Source organism: Heteronotia binoei, chromosome 1 (assembly GCF_032191835.1).
Source record: "Heteronotia binoei isolate CCM8104 ecotype False Entrance Well chromosome 1, APGP_CSIRO_Hbin_v1, whole genome shotgun sequence".
In the NCBI taxonomy this organism is placed as follows: Eukaryota; Metazoa; Chordata; class Lepidosauria; order Squamata; family Gekkonidae; genus Heteronotia; species Heteronotia binoei.
This window is the reverse complement of record NC_083223.1, coordinates 77,833,873-77,854,558: the sequence shown is the minus strand read 5'-3', so window position 1 is coordinate 77,854,558 and position 20,686 is coordinate 77,833,873.

Below are 20,686 nucleotides of genomic sequence, written 5' to 3'. Positions count from 1 at the left end.
TAGAGGTCCCTTCCAACGCAATGATTCTATGATTCTACCTAGCTTGTTAGCCTTTCGTAGGGCCTATAAAACAGAGCTGTTCCACCAGTCTTTTGGATGAAGCTGCAGGCATCTACTTGTTAGATCGGTTGGCCTCCCCTGCGGTACCATACTGTGCTACCACACTATTGTACCATCTTGCTATATCATTCTGCTGGACCATCCTGCTGTACTACTGACTTGCTATTGTAATTGATTTATTGTGATTTTATTGTAATTTATTGTGATTTTATTGTGGTTTATTGTGATTTTATTATTATCTATATTCTTCTCCAGAATATGAAAAATTGAAAGTGACACGCTACCGGTAGAGGGTGTGTTTTGGTGCCGTCCTTCATCCGACAATTATTCAATAATGCTGGAACCAGTGCTCATTCAATGTGCTTACAAACACATGTGAACCACTAGTGCCTGAAGAGTAATTGACACGATGTTTGCATGTATAGTTCATATTGAGCACAGGTTCCAGGAGCAATTATTGCTGATTGTACGTGGCTTTGTGCCGCTTGGGAGAATCAACTGTGCCCTATGAAATTGACTACTGTGTTTGTAAGCACATTGAATGAACACTGGTTCCAAAATTTTTGAATAATTGTCAGATGAAGGACGCCACCAAAACACACCCTCTACTGGAAGCGTGTCACTTTCATTTTTTTATATTCTGGAGAAGAATATCAGCATCCTTCGAGTACTTAGTCTAATGTATATAATTACTTTGTCTGTTAGTGGATTCTATATCCTTATCAGTGGTTGCACTTTATGTATGTATTTATAAACTATATCCTTAAAAATTAATTCTATATGAAGACACATATGTATGTAACTGAGTTACTGTGTAGTTCTCTATAAAATTTATTAATAAGCAATTCATTACAGCTAGCATTGTTCAGTCGTTGTTGCACTGTGCATAATTTTGTATAAAGAGTTTTCCTCTAGGCTTTCAATCCCCAGGTGTGGGCAGGGGATCCCCCAGTTTTGAGGCCCTTCCCCTTCTTCAGGGTCATCAGAAAGCGAGGGGAGGAGAAAATGTCTGCTGGGCACTTCACTATTCCCTATGGACACTGATTCTCATAGGATATAATGGGGAATGGATCTGAAGGTATCTGGGGCTCTAGAGGGAGGGCTGTGTTTTGAGGTAGAGACACCAAATTTTCAGCACAGCATTGGATGAATCTTCTCAAAACACCCTCCAAGTTTCAAAAGGATTGGACTGGGGGGTCCAATTTTATGAGCCCCCTAAGAAGGTGTCCCATCCTAAATTATTTCCAATAGAGGGAAGGCATTTAAAAGGTGTGCAGTCCCTTTAAATATGATGGCCAGAACTCCCTTTGGAGTTCAGTTGTGCCTGTCACAACCGTGCTCCTGGCTCCATTCCCAAAGTCTCCTGGCTCCATCCCCAAAATCCCCAGATATTTCTTGAATTGGACTTGGCAACTCTACCCTGCTGGGGGGGTGAGGGATTCCCCACCCCAAGCCACCAGCCAGGGGTCGGGATGCTTAGGCCAATGGATCAGCAATGTTACTTCTGGTGTCACTGAATCACCAGTGACATGGAACACTCTAGTATTTGGGCAAAACACTATGGTAAATAAAGAAGCACCACAGAGTTTTTGCTGAGTGTCACTGACAATGTGATGTGGTCACTACCAGTGCATGCTATAAGTGACATCACTGGTCTGGGCCTCTGCCCCCCACTGGTAAGTCTCTGGGCTCCCCATCAGTTGCCAGGAGGGACCTAGCAACCCTAAAATATGATAAAGGAAATTCCCTTGCCAGGGGTAAATCCACATCTCTCTCTGAAGTCTTGCAAAAATACTTACTCTGGTGAGATTTTCCTGGGATTTCCTGGATGAGTGAAGACCTATATTTAAAAGGAGAATCAGCAAAAGGAGAATAATGCATCCACGTTCTCTTTCTATTTGGCTACAGAGGCCCAGCTGCAAGAGAATGGACACAGGGTGAGTTTAACACCCTCCTCTCCCAGTACTGAGGCCACAGAGACTTCCCATGAAGGACACTGAGTAGCTCCCAGGTTTATAGATCCAGGTGGGCAGCCATGTTGGTCTGAAGCAATAGACCACAGCAGAAGCCAAGTAGCACCTTTAAAACCAACAAACTTTTATTCAGAATGTAAGCTTTCCTGTGCATGCACATGTCTTCAGATGAGGAATGAGGTACAGTAAACAGAGCTACATATAACTTGTGGGGTTTAGAATGCAAAGTGGTACAAATTTATAATCCAATAGCACAATAGTAAAATTAACAATTTCAGAAAACCTTTGATCTAGGTTGCATTAGCGTGGGAAACCAATAAATCACTGGGACCGATTTCGCACTCATCTTATGCCGCTCTCACATTCGTCTTCTCGGCGCAGCTTCCTTCCAATTTCACACTATCTGCCCCGGGGCTGCAACAAGCATAGGCATCTTCGCACAGGAAACAGAAACCACTAAAAACCAGTTTCTGTTTGCTATGCGAAAACGCTGACACTTGCTGCAGCCCCAGGGCAGATAGTGTGAAATCGGAAGCAAGCATGCTGAGAAGATGAATGTGAGAGTGGCGTAAGGTGAGTGCAAAATCGGTCTGGGTTTTTTGTTGCAGATTTTTGGGTTGGGGGAGCTATATTTATACTGGAAAGATGTTGGAAGGTGAGCAGTAAGTGGGCTCCAAAGCCAGGACTAATTTGGAACCACATTTTTTTAATATTATTCTTCCAGGAAGAAAAATTATAAATGCGAAAATGACATACCAAAGATTGGAGGGAGAATGACTGGAATAAACTGGGTTGACTGCTCAGAGGGGTGGGGTGGACAAAGACTTGAATGTGAACTGATTTTCATATCTGAGGGAAATGGGGATGGGTAGTGGAAAGGGGTGGGTAGACCTGTTCACCAGAAGTCTACCAATATAGTGGAAATGGGCGGGTGAAATTTGACTTCATTCTTTTTTTCTCTTATAATGTTTATATTATCCTTAAAATATAGTTTAAATATAATTTTAAATAATTTATTCTAAGATTTTTATAAGCTTATAGAAGAAATCTTAAAAACTAATTTACACAATAGTCAAATGTAGACTCTCTGCTCACAGAATTTAGAATTGCTGCTCACAACACTGTGGAGCTTAGAGTGAACATTGCAAATCAAACTCCAAGTCTTTTTTTTCCTGCTACATGCCCAACTGACTCAAGGATGAAGAGTTCTGTACTATTTCAAACAATGTCTTAAATACAGTACAACTATCAGGCTGGAAACCCTTTCATAATGCCTCCAAAAGGGAGAAATCCAATTTGGACCCTACCACATACCTGCAAAGAAATCAATAATTCCCTCAAGTCAAGATTCAACTGTCTATCTCCTGCCAAACTATGTCAAGCTGACCAAGGGCTGTTGCTGTTGATAACAGCGGAACAATGGCTCGTGCTCCATGAAGTTGCAAAGATAAAACGACTCCATGTGTATATCATTCACAATATAATCAGAGAAATGTGCATGCTGTAGTTCTCATAGCCGTATATAATATTTCCCAAGAAAATTCTCCTGTTTCTCTAATATCCCCAAAGAGCTTTATATCATTAAAACAGCTAAAACTAAACTTCATTAAAATTAAATTCAATTTAGCAATTTTTAATTATGTAAGCCAGGAAAATGGCAGCTCCGTAAGTCACTTTACCACAAGAAAACAACCAATTTGCAGGTATTCTAAGGCCTGTTTACTGATAATATTTTTAAAATGTGCATCTGAGCATTTTATCCCTTTGAGAATAATGGTCATAATACTAAGCTCCACATGCCTGAAGACGATTTGAGGAAAGAAAATAAAAAACAGCTCCACTGAGGTCTATACCAGGGGAGGACAAACTTGCTTAACATAAGAATAACATAGAATAAATGTCTGATGTTTGAGAGCCACAAGACATGAACATGGCTGGACTCACTTTGGCCTGCCAGCTCCTGAGATGGTGACTACACCCACATCCAATTCACTGTGCAGTTACTTATTATTATACACACAGAGAGAGAGAGCATCAGGCAACAATACAGTTATTGAAAATACAGTCCTTAGATCAGATGTACATATAAAATGCTTACAGCAGGCAAGAATAACAGCAGCCTTCATGTGGCACAACATATTTTTTATTTCAATTTTTAATTGATCTCTGAAGGTAATAAACTGAACTACTAGATAACTAGAATTATTTGTTTCCTGAATTTTTTCTTGAAAGTGATATATTTTGGCAAGAATTCTCTAGCTCCCTCAATTGGAAACAAATGAGAAAGAATGTGACTGGGGAAATTATGTTTAAATCTTCAACCAATGAAGAAGTTGATGTGGATACCTGAAGCTTACTTTATGCCCAGTAACTCTTTCTTAGACTAAGAAGTCTTTCTTAGTCTAACTTACTTACAGAATTATTGCAATGATCATGGAGATGAAGAAATAAATTGGTGCAGAGGGAAATAGAATCACTAATAATTATAAAATCCCATTTCTGCAATAATAATGGAGAAAAGACAATCATGTATGCCTGCCTGAGCTCCCTGTAAGGAGGACAGTATAAAAAAGAGATAGGATTGTATCCCAACAGTTTTTTCTCTCAATTTCAGCCAATTTCCCTCCAGACTGCAACTTCCATCTCACAAGGCTTTTGTACATGCACGTCACATGATCCTCAGCATAACCTTTTGGAGCATTCAAAGAGGATGACTCCTTGTTTTTTCTCCAGCAGGAAAAGACTGGGTCCAAACCTAAGCCTCCTTGAGAAGGAGCTCCATATGGGCATTGGATCACTTGACCTCAATCAACAAAAAGCCTTGGGGCCAGGAATTAGTGGGTTTAAATGGTAGATTAGTGAATCAGCTAATCACAGATGGGAGCACACCCTGACGGAAGTACAGGGACCGTGTCTTATGTTTTATGTTCGTGTGACTCAAAAAAGACAGTGATGATATTATAGCCTTGTTTAACATAACATTGACATTTTGTAGTCCCTCCTGGGTCCATCCCTACAAATATATAATTTCCTTTTGTTTTTATGCTGATACATGTTGACTCTGTGGAAATCATATACTATGTGAGAGAATCATATGCTATTCCCTTCTCTCAAGTTCCAAAGTAAATTTTTGAAGTCCTGTATGAACTGCCTTCTGAATCATAGTTAGCAATAAGAAACAAGATGTGAAACTTCAGTTATGAAATGAATGGAAAGCTCCATTTCATGTCTGATTTCAGATCAATTTTTGTTGTGTTTGATTTATTTCTTTCAGGCATCATTGTAAATTTACACCAAAAAAGGCAGAAGGGGAGGGAATGTACTGTGAAGAACACTTACTTTCAAGTATTTACTATTAATATTCAAGGGTACTTACTCACTTTGTGCTCAGCAGAACAGAAATAATGGCTTTCTTTCACAGTGGGGTGCTTCATTCTTGACTTTCAATGATCATCTCCAGTTTTGTCATCACAATACAGCTGCTCAATCAAGCTGTGACAGAGGGTTACAGTTTAGACTTGAAATGTACAAGATTTTTTGTCATTTTCTATAAAAGTACAAACTCCAACACCATTAAAGCAACCATACATATTGCCTCTCAGAAAATGTGTCTCAAGTAAGTGCACCACAAGAGTAGAACTACAAGGAAGGGGAAACAGTCTATTCAGCAGGAGATAATTCCAAAACAATGGACATGCATCCTGTTTTGTGACATTGCTGACCATTTTATTTATTTTACACTAAGGCCGTTTTCCCACTTACCTTACCCCGGAGCAACGTCCCTCTTCACCGCGCTACGTCTGCGCGGATTTCGCACAAACTGCTGCACAGCACCAGGAAGAGCCACGTAGTCCCGGGGCTTTTGCGTCGCAAATGTAAACCTGCTTTTTGGCGGTTTACATTTGCGACGCAAAAGCCCCGGGACTACGCGGCTCTTCCTGGTGCTGCGCAGCAGTTTGTGCGAAATCCGTGCAGACGCAGCGCGGTGAAGAGGGACGTCGCTCCGGGGTAAGGTAAGTGGGAAAACGGCCTAAGTTACAGCCAGGATTCATTAAGCCAAACATTTTGCAGGAGGGGTTTCTTCCTGCTTCAGTTGCTATTTCACAACTGTATGAACATCCCTACCTCAACACCAATGCATTATTATGTCTAAGAAGAAGCTTTCCAAGGAACAGGCAATTTTTTAAAAAATGCATTGGAGAGCAACATCACTGATACAAACTTCCTTCCTCCATCCCATTCCCCTAACAGGTGATCAGAACTGGCACCTACTTAACAGTGATGAAGGAGCTCCTATTGGCCTGGAGTGAGATCATAAGAGCCCTGCTGGATCAGACCAGTAGTTCATCTAGTCCAGCATCCTGTTTTATAAAGTGGCCAACCAGTTCCTCTGGAGGGCCAACAACAGGGCATAGAGGCCAAGCCCTTCCCTGATGTTGCCTTTGAATGTGGAGTTCCTCTAAATGTGAGACTGTTCCCTGCATGATCAGGTTCGTCAGATGATAGAAACAAACATCTTAAACTGTGTCATGGTCTGAAAAAAATATCGATTATTCAAATACGAGAAGCAGTTGGCAGGGTTACCAACTCCATGTTAGGAAATTCTTGGAGATTCGGGGGGAGGGGGTGGAGCCCAAGGAAGATGGAGTTTGGGTGGGAAGGATGCTTAGCAGTGTATAATGCCACTGAGCATTTTCCAAAGTAACCATTTCCTCCAGAGGGACTGATCTCTGTAGTGAGGAGAACAACTGTAATCCAGCCCCACCTGGAGGCTGGCAAGTAGAAAAGTATTTAGCCTGTTTTATGGAAATGCAATCTTGTAGAATGTTTTTAGTCTTCTTGAAATTTGAACTACATAACTGGAAGCTATATTTTAACTATCTTAGTTCTTTTTGCAGATATATATAGGTGTCCTAATCTAGTAAGAACAAGCCTCTCCAGTAACATAGCAAAGAGATCTCCATTTGTGCAGTGGGGAGATTACTGCAATTGCTAGGCATGTGTGCATGCTACCGCATGCAAAATCAGAGCTACACACCAAACACAGCTCAGAGATTCTTGGCAGATCCACTTTGAAGTATGAGGATCTCTGGGTCTCGTCCAAAACAATCTCCTGATCTATTTTGAGAAATTGCATCTAGTCTATTTTGTGAAATGGAAAGATTACTAATTTGCCTAGTAGCATTCTGTAAGGGAGTGAAATCACTGCTGTTTTGCAAAGCCTTTGAAAATCAAAAGTGTCACATGCATAGTGATTGTGTTCTTATGAGGTATTTTAGGCTTCAGAAACACTGTGCAAGACTATACTAAAAAGGCAACCGTGGGACCCCAGCATCTGCCTTTGCATGACTCATTCCAAACTGGAACAACATGTACCTATGAAAAGCAAATGAAGATGAGAGGTTTCCTCACATACACACACCATTAACTGAGATCCATATTCATACAATGTTAAATAGCATATGGACAGCAAGTTAAGTATAGGATATCATCACTGTTTTGTTTTCGCATCTGGATGTTGTTTTCAATTTTCCAAAGCCTGAAGGATACACCCAAGACCTGCACCAGATCTACAGCTATGACTTTAAGACTGAATAATTTTTTGGTTCTCATAAAAAGTCTGCTATGATCGTTTACTGAATATTCTGTTTGTTTGTTTTTAATGTTCTTCACCAGCCAACTCGTCTTCTGTTCCTGAGAAGTCATCTACAATAAGACTAGGGGCACATTTGGTCAAGAGCAAACCCTGTAAAATGTCTTTATCAATCACACTCACAACAAATCCACTGCAGATCAGGGTTAACTGCATTCTGTTTCTTCAAATTTTTCTCTCCGTTATCTGAAGTTTCTTTGCCGGGTGTTTTTTTTTTGCTGCATGTTTGGATTTCTTTGTTCGGCATAGTTATCTCAGTCAATCATGGATTAAGTAGTCATGATTATGATTATATGATGATGATATATAGCCACACAGATGTGTAATCATTGAGATAGCTGAACTTGATGTGAAGTGAAGGAAATGTTTCTTGGTCCCATGGGTCACTGTAGCTACTACCAACTAAGAGTTCCTGACCTGGCAAATATTTTTATCTGTTGCAAAGTATTTCCAGCACAAACTGTGGAACCCAGCATTTTGGGCAATGAAGAACATTTGAGAAATTGCCTCCCACATTGATTCAGCCATACATGATACTCCCTTCACTGTAAAGATTTCTGAATAGCCCTCAGAAAGTCAATATCTCACTCCAAGTATGTTTTAGAGCTATTTGGAGGAAGATTTCCAATAAAAATTAGGTCATATCCATGCAAGTTATTTTCAGAAATGCTTCAAGAAATGGCTTTTTATGTCAAATGAAGGAAACTATAAAAGAGTTTGATACTTCCAAGATGATTAGATGTTCTAAACATTTTCCCCAGTCTTTGAAAAATAACTGCAGCATTAATAGTAGAATGCTTTGATAACTGATGGTGATGGTTAGAAATTATAACATTATTGCCTTTTCTGATCTGATACATGACCACATTTGAAAAATTTCCAGAACAACAAAAGAAAGTCAAGTAGATTTTTATGGATGTAAAGTCCCTCACATAGAGCTTAGCTGACCTGCTTGAGCCTCTGGTGATTTAGTCCATAAACTGTTACAACTCTTAATGGGCTTAAATGCAGTGGATTCAGAAAAGCACCTAAATGGAGCATTGCTACCATTGTTATTTTCCTCCTCTCTAAATACAACTCATCATGTTTTGCTGGTAAAGCACCCTGGAGATCTTAGTCATGCTAGTCACCTACTTGAGAGGTTTCCAGGAGGACTATAAAAACAACTAGAAAAAACAAGTTAGTCTTTGCTTGCCCCTTTCCTTCTACTGCCAGGCCTTAATTTCCAAGTACTGCAAAACAACCTGTTGCTGTTTCTTTTCCTTTCTTAGGAGACCATTGACATGTACTCCACTTTCAGAATACTTTCTTATTTCAGATTTGCTGCCACACATCCTGGGAATGTTGGAATATGGTATACATCAGGAATAGTTACAATTGTGCTATTAGAAAAACACAAGGTAAGAACCAATTGCCTCAGCTTCCCACTTAGAATGAGAAACATTTTTTTTTACATTTTTATTACCAATTTTTTCAACATACAAAAAAGGAGACAAAATATAAACTTAGAGATAAATTAATGGAGCAGTTTGTATTTGTGCATATATTACAACTTTTATTCCTTTGAGGATATATAAGAATCTGTCCTTGATCTGACCTTCAGTCTCTAAAGTATATGATGATGGTATTAGGAATGGAGCTGGACAGAGCTCTTGTCTGGAAATTTAAATACTGGAAAAATGAACTCACAAGTGGCTGTTTTAAAACTCCCAGAGAATTCGGCTGTCATCCAGCAGAGAAAGATCCTGCTGACATCATTAGTAAGTGCTGTGATTTGGTCCAGTGCTAGTGCAGCCTGTTAAGCCGAAAGTGAAGGAATGGCTTCTGCTTGCAAAATCAGTAGAGCACATTCTTTTTCCTTTTCTTTTTTTTTTCTTGGCAAGAGCTATCGTAACCCAAAGCTCCAAAGGAAAAGATTACCGGGAGGTGAAAGTGAGCCATCCAAGAACAAACGATTGATGATTTCCAATTTCAAAAAAGCTATACAAAAGAAAATTAACCTGTGTCCAATGCACTTCTTTGGCTAGGAAAAAAAAAAGATGAGATCCTTTTTCCAGTCCAATTTTTTCACATTGTGCCGCTAAGTAAGGGTAGAATGCACCAACCATGATCCTGGTGCAAATGCAACACTAGAGGCTCCGGATGCAAGTCCTGTCAGATGAGTGCATACCCTCAATTCTAAAACTCTGTCATGTAAAATCCTTTTTCTGTGTTATTTCTAAGTGAAATCTGAAAATCTGCCAGATGAATTAGTCCAATTGTTTTAAAAGATGAGGGGAAATTCTTACTAATGAAATAGTTGTGTTTAGAATATTGTACATATGACACTTCTTGTATGCACCACATCTAAACCCTTGCTTTAAAAGCAAATGTCCTGCAGCTTTCTGTAGGTCATTGAGATGGGGCCTTCCACAGGCAAGACAGATTTGACAGATACTTGAGGACTGAAGTAACTAAATTTACCTGAGTAAGTGGTCAAGTGAATGTACATCTTCCAGCTCTGAGCCATCCTTCTTGCCTACTTCAGGATGCAAAAAAATAAAATAAAATAAGCCCTTCGACCTTTTGAACACATTTAATAATAATAATAATAATAATAATAATAATAATAATTTTTTATTTCTATCCCGCCCTCTCCGCCGAAGCAGGCTCAGGGCGGCTCACAACATAAAATGCACTGTACATCTATATCCCTGAGTTGATTTAGTTTGGATTGGAAGAAAAGTGTCTTCATAATTTTCTTACCAAGAACTCTTTGAGCTGTGAATATGTAGAGCTGAAAGAATGATAAAATAGAGTTGAAAGGATGTGCACTGTGAGAAACTCATCCCCTGACTCCCAGTCTTCCCTCACACTACACTACTTCCATATAACATGGGGAGATACTAAAAAAATCAGTTAATGACTCAGGTTTAGGCCAGATAAACAGAGTTATGCTCTTTTATCCCTGAACCTCAGCAACCAACAGTAAAGTACTGTCTCCCAATATTTCCCCATGAGCTAACAATGGTCTTGTCATGGGTCAGCCTGAAAGAAGCACTGCTGGGGACTCCTCGGGAGAAAGAGAATCCTCAGGTGAAGAAGAGCCCTGAACCTATTAAAAACGAAGAGCTGCGGTCTAGTAAAGGCTCACAGTCAGCAGCTTATCAGAGTCACCAGCACCTAGCCCCAGTGCAGCAAGTGCGACTCAGTTGAGCCCACCAGGCTCACCTCCACCCTTTGAGCACTGAAGACAGAAGCTCAGAAGGGAACTACAAGCAAATTAACAGCATGCATGTCTCCTGACCTGTCACCAGCTGCTTGCTGATGACAGCCTGGTGTAGCTACAGAGTTACTCCCAAGCAGCTGGCTTGTTAGGAAGTGCCTACAAAAACCAGCTCTGCGAGCCAGCATGTTGTGGAAGAAGAGATTGTATTTATACCCTGCCCTTCACTTGGAGTCTCAGAGTGGCTTACAATCTCCTTTCCCTTCCCCTCCTTACAACAGACATCCTGTGAGGTAGCTGAGGCTGAGAGGGGTCTCTGAGGACTGCTCTTGAACAGAACAGCTCTGAGAGAGTTATGACTGACCCAAGGTCACTTCAGCAGTTGCATGTGGAGGAGTGGGAAATCAAACTCAGCTCTCCCAGATAAGAGACGACACACTTAACTACTACACCAAACTGGTGAAGCAACAAGTCACCAATCTCTTGACTCAGAGATTACCATTCTGAAACTCTGATCCTGTGAATGGCTCTGGAATTTTCTTCCCAGCACTTGTGAATGACCTTGGACTGTTGGCCCTTACTTCCTGTATAACACTCTGAACTGGACTCTCTTTCTTGGTAATTGACCTTTGAACTGGACTTTGACTGACTCTCACATTTGGGCTAGACTGACCCTAGATTCTGAAAGTCTTCTGGTTTCCACCTTCTAATTGTTCCCCTGATTAAGATGGCCCACTTGGCTTCTACCAGAGCTCATTTCTTTTCAGCAGTGGCTCCCACCTTGTGGAACAGATTGCCTGACCAGGACACTCTTTAGAAATGTTTAGGAAAACCATAAGGCCATTTTATTTGCGAAGTGTTTAAAGGTGCAGGCATGTTCTTGGAAAGAGAGGCGAAAGGGTTTTACTGTATTCTGTATGTTTATAATCTTGGAATAATAAACCACCTTGGCCCATAAAGGGAATATGAGGTATAAATATTTTAAAGAAATAACTAATATAAAGAACAACTGTGCTTCCATACTAGACTGCTAAAATGAGAGGTAGGTGAAGAAGAAAAAAGTCCTCAAGATCTGGAACTTTGCAATATTGTGGTATTGTACAGTGGAGAGGTTTTCCTAATAGTTCATTCACCCACTGCAGTTTTTTGTGGGTTCTAATCTGTGTCACTCCTTTTAATGCAAGTCCCATGCAGTTTATCTCAGCAGCCCAGTTCACTGTAGGCATTGCAATTTACATGTATATATAATTTTGATCTACCCCAGCATACAATTATATATACACATACATAGGGACTCCAAATGGCAACCAGCTAATTCCAGCTAATCACAACCCTATAGAGAGTGTAGGCAGGCCAATTTTGTGGGGCTATCACAACACTTTACCTCAACTTAATACTTAGTGAATTGGAAACAAGGAAAGGGGAGATCTGTACCTTAAATAAGGTTAAGCTCCATTAAACTGGGTTGAAAGAATGCTAAGAAGGGAACAAATTCAAAGTTAGTGCTGCAAGTCTGATTGGGTGAGAGTATTGCAGTGAAGTAACTAGGAATCAAGCTTTCCTTTATTCTGCACTCCTGGCACCATGTTTGTTTACCATGACTAAAACATACTAGAAGAAACAGGTATAAAGGGAAAAGCAGTCCAGAAGGGGAAGAATAAGCACAAGGGTCCAATTTCTCTTATAAAAATATGTGAATAAAGTGATCCAAATAATATCTCAGTGAAAACTATCCTGGGTAATCCTAGGGCAGACACAGGTGCACACAATTATTCCTTCCCTAAAAAAGCAATGTCTGTGAAAAGATGCCTACATGAGAGAATTGAACAGGACCACCCAAGAGCAGATAGAATATAATTACATATTTCTCCAAACAGTGATATGTTGCTTACCTAGGTTTATTCCCTTTAGAGGTGAGAGCTGTGGGGACTTAAATCACCTTTGTACTATTACCTAGAGATTTGGGAGTGGAGACTAGGGAGGGCAAAGTATGGAGAGTAAATTCAGTAAGGATGTGATGCCATACAGTCTACTCTCCAAAGCTGCCATTTCCCCCAGGAAACTGATCTCTGTAACCTAGAGATCAGTTATAATTCGGGGAGAATTCCAGGCCCCATGTGGAGATTGACAACCCTAGCAGACATATTTGTGGTAACCAAACAGCAATATAATCAAGATTGCTACATGTTGTCCAGATGATAACTTGCCAAATAATTTGGGCGTGAAAATATCCTGAGCTAGGGTTGCCAATCCCCAGGTGGGGGCAGGGGATCCCCCGGTTTGGAGGCCCTCCCCCGCTTCAGGGTCATGAGAAAGCGGGGGGAGAGGAGGGAAATGTCTGCTGGGAACTCTTTTATTCCCTAGAGAGATTTATTCCCATAGAAAATAATGGAGAATTGATCCACGGGTATCTGGGGCTCTGGGGGGGGGGCTGTTCTTTGAGATAGAGGCACCAAATTTTCAGTATAGCATCTAGTGCCTCTCCCCAAAATACCTCCCAATTTTCAAAAATATTGGACCAGAGGGTGCAATTTTATAAGCCCCAAAAGAAGGTGCCCCTATCCTTCATTATTTCCTATGGAAGGAAGGCATTGAAAAGGTGTGCCGTCCCTTTAAATGTGATGGCCAGAACTCCCTTTGGAGTTCAATTATGCATTTCACAGCCTTGATCTTGGCTCCACCCCTAATGTCTCCTGGCTCCACCCCCAAAGTCCCCAGATATTTCTTAAATTGGACTTGGCAACCCTATCCTGAGCCCATTCAGGGAAGGACAGACTAGAAATCAAATAAATCAAATCCTGTGTTGTTCACAGGTTTGTGGAGTTGTGGTTTGAGATTAAAAGCAAATGAGGTGCTTACCATTGTAGAAGTAAGCACTTCTGAACTTCTGAATCAACATAGGTTCCTTGGAAATGGGAATAGAGATAGATGTGTTAAGAGAAAATAGGGAATGTAATCAAAATGTATCTCCCTGAAACCCACCCCAAAACAATATTTCTCTCAAGCTGATTTAACAGAGGAGTAATAAATAAGCTGTGATTCAGGAATTCCCTACTGAAAAACTAATATTATACACAAAGCTACTAGATGATAGCCTTACACAAACCATTCAGTATCAGCTCTCCATCAAAAATATATAATCAATATAACATTGGTTTACCTTGCAAGTCTATTTTAATTATTAGTGTGATAACGTAAATGGATCATTTTTAGAAATTGAAAGTTTTATATATAATGCTGTTCTTCTCAAATAATGCATAGTGTAACCCTAAAAGCATTCTCCTAGGGTAAGCCCATTGAATTGATCTCAGTGCAATTCCAAGCAGACCACTTCAGGATTGCTCCCTCAGAGTTGTGACCTTACAGTAGGGTTGCCAGGTCTGACTCAAGAAATATCTGGGGACTCTGGGGGTAAAGCTAGGAAACTTTGGGGGTGGAACCAGGAGCAAGGGTGTGACAAGCATGATTGAACTCGGAAGGAAGTTCTGGCCATCACATTTAAAGGAACCACACACCTTTTAAATGCCTTCCTTCCATTTGGAAGGATAGGGGTGTCTTCTTTGGGGGCTCATAAAATTGAAACCCTTTGTCCAATCTTTTTGAAATTTGGGAGTTACTTTGAGAAGGTGCACTGGATGCTATTTTGAAAATTTTGTGCCTCTAATGCAATTAATCAGCCCCCCAGAGCTCCAGATACCTATGGATCAATTCTCCATTATTCCTTATGGGAATTGGTCTCTATAGAGTATAATGGAGTGCCCAGCAGACATTTCCCCACCACCACCACTTTCTGATGACCCTGAAGTGTGGGCAGGGCCTCCAACTGGGGATTGACAACCCTTTAAAGCCCTATATGGCCAAGGACCTGCCTACCTTAGGGACCGCCTCTCTCCATATGTTCCCCAGAGAGCACTGAGATCCAGCTCCCAAAGTATTCTAAAAATCCCTGGACCAAAGGAAGCCACACTGAAAGAAACAAGGGAGCAGGCCTTCTCAGTAATGGCTCCCCACTGGTGGAATCACCTACCGGAGGAAGTGCGAGCCCTGCGGGACCGTAACCAATTCCGCAGGGCTTGCAAAACTACCCTCTTCCAACAAGCTTATAGGGAACTCTGAATGTGACATCTAGCCATCTGGATAGACATCCCACTGAATGTAGCACCTTTAATTTACTATGGTTTTATAATTTTTATGTAACTTTTAAACTGTATTTTAACTGTATCTTTTATGAATTGTATAACTGATCATGGTATATACCATGTCCTGTTAGCCGCCCTGAGCCTGCTTCGGCGGGGAGGGCGGGATATAAATAAAACTTATTATTATTATTATTATTATTATTATTATTATTATTATTATTATTATTATTATTATTATTATTATATGACATAATGATCACTGCTCATTTCCTGCTTTGATAAAACATCTAATTAAGTTTCAAATGCTCACAGAATATTGCAAGATTAGAACTGGAGAGTGAATTGGAAAATTTCATATGTGGCCAGATTCCAAAATCTAAAAGTGTAAGAACTGCAGCTCTGTCCCTTTAAATCCACATTAAAATATTCTGATTGCATATCAGCATTTTAAAAGAATTTTAAGATTAATTTCCTCACTCAGCAGACTTGCTGCTTTATTTGTGTTACCTGATTTAGCACACAAAAATTAAGAGAGTTTAAAAGCATTTTAAACTTGAAACATGGGCAACTGGAAGGAACAATAAATGCTGAGATGTGAGGAAAATGTAATATACTCAGCATGGCTGAGAGACCACAACCTAAATATGTGCCCTATATTATACACAGCTTTCTTCACCTAAAATCACTGTGTAATAACGGACACAGAAACAGATTATTCTTCTCTTTCAAACAATTTATTTTAAAACTGCTTTTTACTTTGACAGCCAACCGTCATTCTCATCTTTATACGATTAATCACTGAGTTCTGTTTTCTGTCTCCCACCAGCTGTATAAATACACATGCTCCATTGTAGCTTTTATACTTAACCCATACTTAGTGGTCGATAGGTGTGCAGTCCTACATCGCAAAAGGAAATGATACCATTCTCAGTCTGCGTGGGCTGGCAGACCACACTGAAGCCACTGTATGGAGTTCAATCAGCAAGAACACAGTGAAGGATTGAGTCTAGGTACCACAAGGAATACTTTGCTTTTAAGCTGCTTTTGAAACTGAAGCATGATAGGGTGGTGGTGACTAACACAGTTGCAATGTAGCAGGCAGGCAGGAACCCCATATAAACAAATATCCATGTTGCCAGGAAGTTTCAGGATGCCTGATTTCCGGTTTGCAAGCGAGGCCAAATTTTGGTGGGGAGAAAAATATGAAATGTAATTGCCTTTACTCATTAGGAAAGACTTATTTGGCCAAACTATAAATGTTATATTTGTGTCTGAAATTACATAAAATATTTAGAAGGCCAAAAGGTTCCTTGGTCATGTGTTTTCTTTGATGTGTATTGGTATTAATATTTTGGGATTTGAGTCATAACATTAACATGATTACTGTTTGGCATCCTAGAAGTTTCTGATTTGCAAAAAAAAAAAAATTAAGTGTATATAAAAATACTGGGGTTTCTTTTATTTTTTGCAGAATGTATTTTTTAAGCATTCTTGTGTCAATTCACATTAGTAGATTATTTCATGCCCTCCTTCCAGACAGCCTGTCAAAGTACTGAATCCAACTTGTCTCTGAAATGAAAAATTCAAACATGTCTGGATTTTCTTTTGGCATGGGGATGCAGATGACCTTCAGATGGGCAGCATGAGTGGACATTAATGTAAGGTTTCCCCAGGTGTCCCGTCTGGCTACTGCTAATGAATATTTGGCTATTTTCAACATGAAAGGGGTGGGGGATGTCCTAATACTCAAAGCACTGCCTTGCTGTTTCTAGACCAAAGTGTATTTAATTTATGTATTTATTTAGGACATTTGTATGCGCAGTCTTTATTGTGACACAGCCAGGACCCATCAAAGATATACATAATATACTCTTCTTAATTTGCAAATCTCCTGATGGAACTTGGATATCTCTTGGAATTACGACAACTCTTGGGTTGTCCTTAGGGTGAATAGTAAAGCTGTACAGCCCAGATAGAGGGAAGTGTTTGCCTAAAGGCCTGTCCCTCACCCGGCTTATTTACCCGTCAAGTAAAGCTTTGGCTTCTTCCTCCTGTTCCCAGATTTTGCTCATTGCCCCAGTGGAACAGCTTCCAAAGTTAAACTTACCACCCTTAACTGAGACCATTGCCCTGACTCCCTTGCAGAAGATAGGCTGTGCATTTTTTCAACAAGCTCTGAATTTGAAGCTCAAAACTCTGAAGGTCCAGGTTCAGGCAACCGATCTCCATGACAACATGATAATAGGTAAGGATGCAACAGGGAAGCTTGCTATCCCAGAATTTACAGTTCAATATTTCCCTAAAGCATGATGTGTTTTCCTGTCTTCCACATGGAAACATCTAACTTATCAAGGGTTCTTCCTTCTGATTCCTGATTCCTCATGGACTTGTACCCCCTGTGCATGCTCCGTGATCAGGCGTCTGGCCAACCGCAACTTTTACATGTTCTTGTCCATTCATTTTTGATTACAGTTATTTGAACAATCATAAGGCACATTTATGCTTATATGTTCTCTGGTCTCCTACTAACCTAGCCACCATTCAGAAAAATCTTCCACCCATTTGTGAGTATCCAAGTTGCTTTAGGAAAGAATTAGATTATTTAATAGCACAATATCAGCTGACTTACACTGATATTGAGAAGAGTTCTTTCCCTGTCAAATTTATGACAAAAACTCACAGAGAGGCCAATGATAACCCCCAGCATGTTGGCAATCAGTGGGCTACTGCTCTGGTCCCTGAGCCACCCACAGTTCTGGCTGAATATGCACATTTACAAGCAGATTTATGGGGGCTATCAGCTGCATTCACTGAAGCCTTTCCCACCAAGATAGATTGGACTAAGGTCATAGACTGTAAGCAGAAGGATGATGAGACCCCTTACGAATGCTTTTTGCAATGTTTTCAACAACATTCTACCCTTGATGGGGGGGGGGGTTAGGAGTGCAAATCCATACATACTGCCTAGCAGAGAAATAAACAGTTCCCCTCTGTTCCTCAATATTTTCTTTCTAAAGCCACCAAAGAAGGCATATCCCCATCATTGCTTCTTGACTAGCTCAAGGAGCCATAGAACCATGCACTAGCCCTTGCCGGTCTTATCCTGCCAGTCAAGAAGCCTAGGAAATCTGACATCCACTTTACTGCTCAAGGTGGAAAGCGAATAATTTTGGAAATTATCCGGACAAAGCAAACTGCAAAACACATAGAGATTAGGGATGGGATTGAACTGAACCACCAATCATGATTCATGCTAAAAATGACTGGTTTGTGGTTCATTCTGAAGTCGTTTGTATGATCCTGACACATCTGAACATGAAACGAACCGGCTTTTTTTCTTGGCATGTCATTTGGTTCGCGTTTGCTTCATTTTTCCAGACAGCCTGATGCCAGCATGTGCACTTCTGGTCAGTTTCCACTGAAACTGACTAGACACCATAGCTCCACTCTCCCCAGCCCCCTGCAACTTCTACTCAGTTTCCTGAACAGAACCTCAGAGGCTGGGAGAGCAGAGCTGCAGCATCTAGTCAGTTTTCAAGCTCCTAGGAGTGAAACTAACCAGAAGTTGCAGGGTGGCTTCCCTTTCTTTCCCAAGCTCCTAGGAGAGCAGTTTACTGGGGGCACCTGCTTGGGGGGCTGTAGCTTGACCCCCCAAAATCCAATTTGCACCAAACTGGAATGCAGGTAGGGGCAAATCTCCTGAAGAGTTTGCCACAAGTTTGGCATCTCTAGTTTACTCGGGGGCCATTCTATGCCTTCCTGAAATGAATGAACCAAGAAACCATGAATTGTTCAGGAAACGGAAACAAAATGAACAACTGATTTCGGCATTGTGGTACACCCACTGACCATGACAAAAGACTATCTAATCCTAATAGTAAAAGCAACAATTATTTAACAACAACAATAAACACTCAGATATAATTCTTCATTCCAAATTAGCTAATCTTTTTAAGCAACTAAGTTTATCTTCCACCTGCTCATATTGTTGCACAGAAGTGGCAACCGTGTAATGTAGTGCTCAGGGCTTTTTTTGAGCAGGAATGCACAGGAATGCAGTTCCGGCTGGCTTGGCGTGAGAGGGTGTAGCTTAATATGCAAATGAGGTCCTGCTAGGCTTTTTCTACAAAAAAGCCCTGTGTGAAATGGTGGTGACATCGGGGTGTGTGGCCTAATATGCAAATGAGTTCCTGCTGGGCTTTTTCTACATAAAAAGTCCTGGTAGTGCCTCATATTTCCTCTTTTCTACTTCTAGGCCACCTGCCTGTGCATTAGCCAATGTTAATTTGTGACAAGCCAGGTCCCTCTGCGGTCCATCGAACAGAGACCACACGCTGGGATGACTGAAATGAAACAAAAAATTAAGAGCATTGTGCCCCCACAACAGTTTATCTGGAATCAATAGCTTCATTATTTCAAACTTTTTATTATAGGTGTCCATGTTCTTTTTTTGAAGTAAAAAGTGAATACATGAATTACCCACCTTGGCATGCCATGTGTACAGTTGGTAAAACATATTTGGCACTGTATCAAAGGTGCCATCTCCATAGATGGTACCTTTGTTTAATTCAAGCATAAGATCTCTGTCATCCAAAACCAGAATTCTGTCTGGATTTTTCCACACCAGAATCGTGAAGTATGAGTTGCCTACATTTTTCAGGAATGTCAAAATGTATGGTTTTTGGGTTAGGCAAATTACTGCCTGCTCTGTGATAGCTTCTTAAATCGCAGAAGTAGTTAAGGTCTCATAGACCTAAGAAGCTAAACAGGACTGACTCTGGCAAGTATCTGGAAGGAAGAAATCAATATACATAGTTGGAATTAATTTAAAAAATGGTATAATGGCGAATTAATCCACTGGTATCTTGGGCTCGGGGGGGCTGTGTTTTGAGATAGATGCACCAAATTTGCAGCATAGCATCCAGTGCCTCTCCCCCAAAATACCCTCCAAGTTTCAAAAGAATTGGACCAGAGGGTCCAATTCTATGAGCCCCCAAAGAAGGTACCCCTAGCCTTCATTATTTCCTATGGAGGGAAGGCATTTAAAAGGAGGGTGTTCCCTTTAGATGTGATGGCCAGAATTCCTTTGGAGTTCAATTGTGCTTGTCACAACCTTGCTTCTGGCTCCATCCCCAAAGTTACCAGATATTTCTGGACTTGGCAACCCTATTCCCTATTCCATGGCAACTATTCCAAAATTATAAACATCTATGGTGCTTTACATATTTTTCCATTGGGGCTTTTTTCCATGTGGACTTCTTTCCATGAGGACTTCTTTCAGTATGGGCTTTTTTCCGTGTGGGCTTCTTTCCATGTGGGCATGTTTCCATGGGAGTTTTTTTCCTGTGAGCATTTATGTCTGTGGGGTTTTTTCCTTTGGGATTTTTTCCTAGAACTGTGGCATACCACCTGTGCTAAGGTGATCATATAAGTTCCTCTTTCTTCATTAGAAAGCAGGATTCATTTCATGTCTATCTGAAGCACTCTTCCAGCCTGAAGAGCTCAGACTAGAAACAGTGCACAAATCAAGTCACCAGAACTGTGAAGGCCAAGAAAGTCACCATTAGCTTTTTGCTAGGGGCAATCAGAAGCAACCTTTATCATCATTTCCTCCTGAAGACTTGAAATTCAGCTCCCTTTGACCGGATTTCAAATG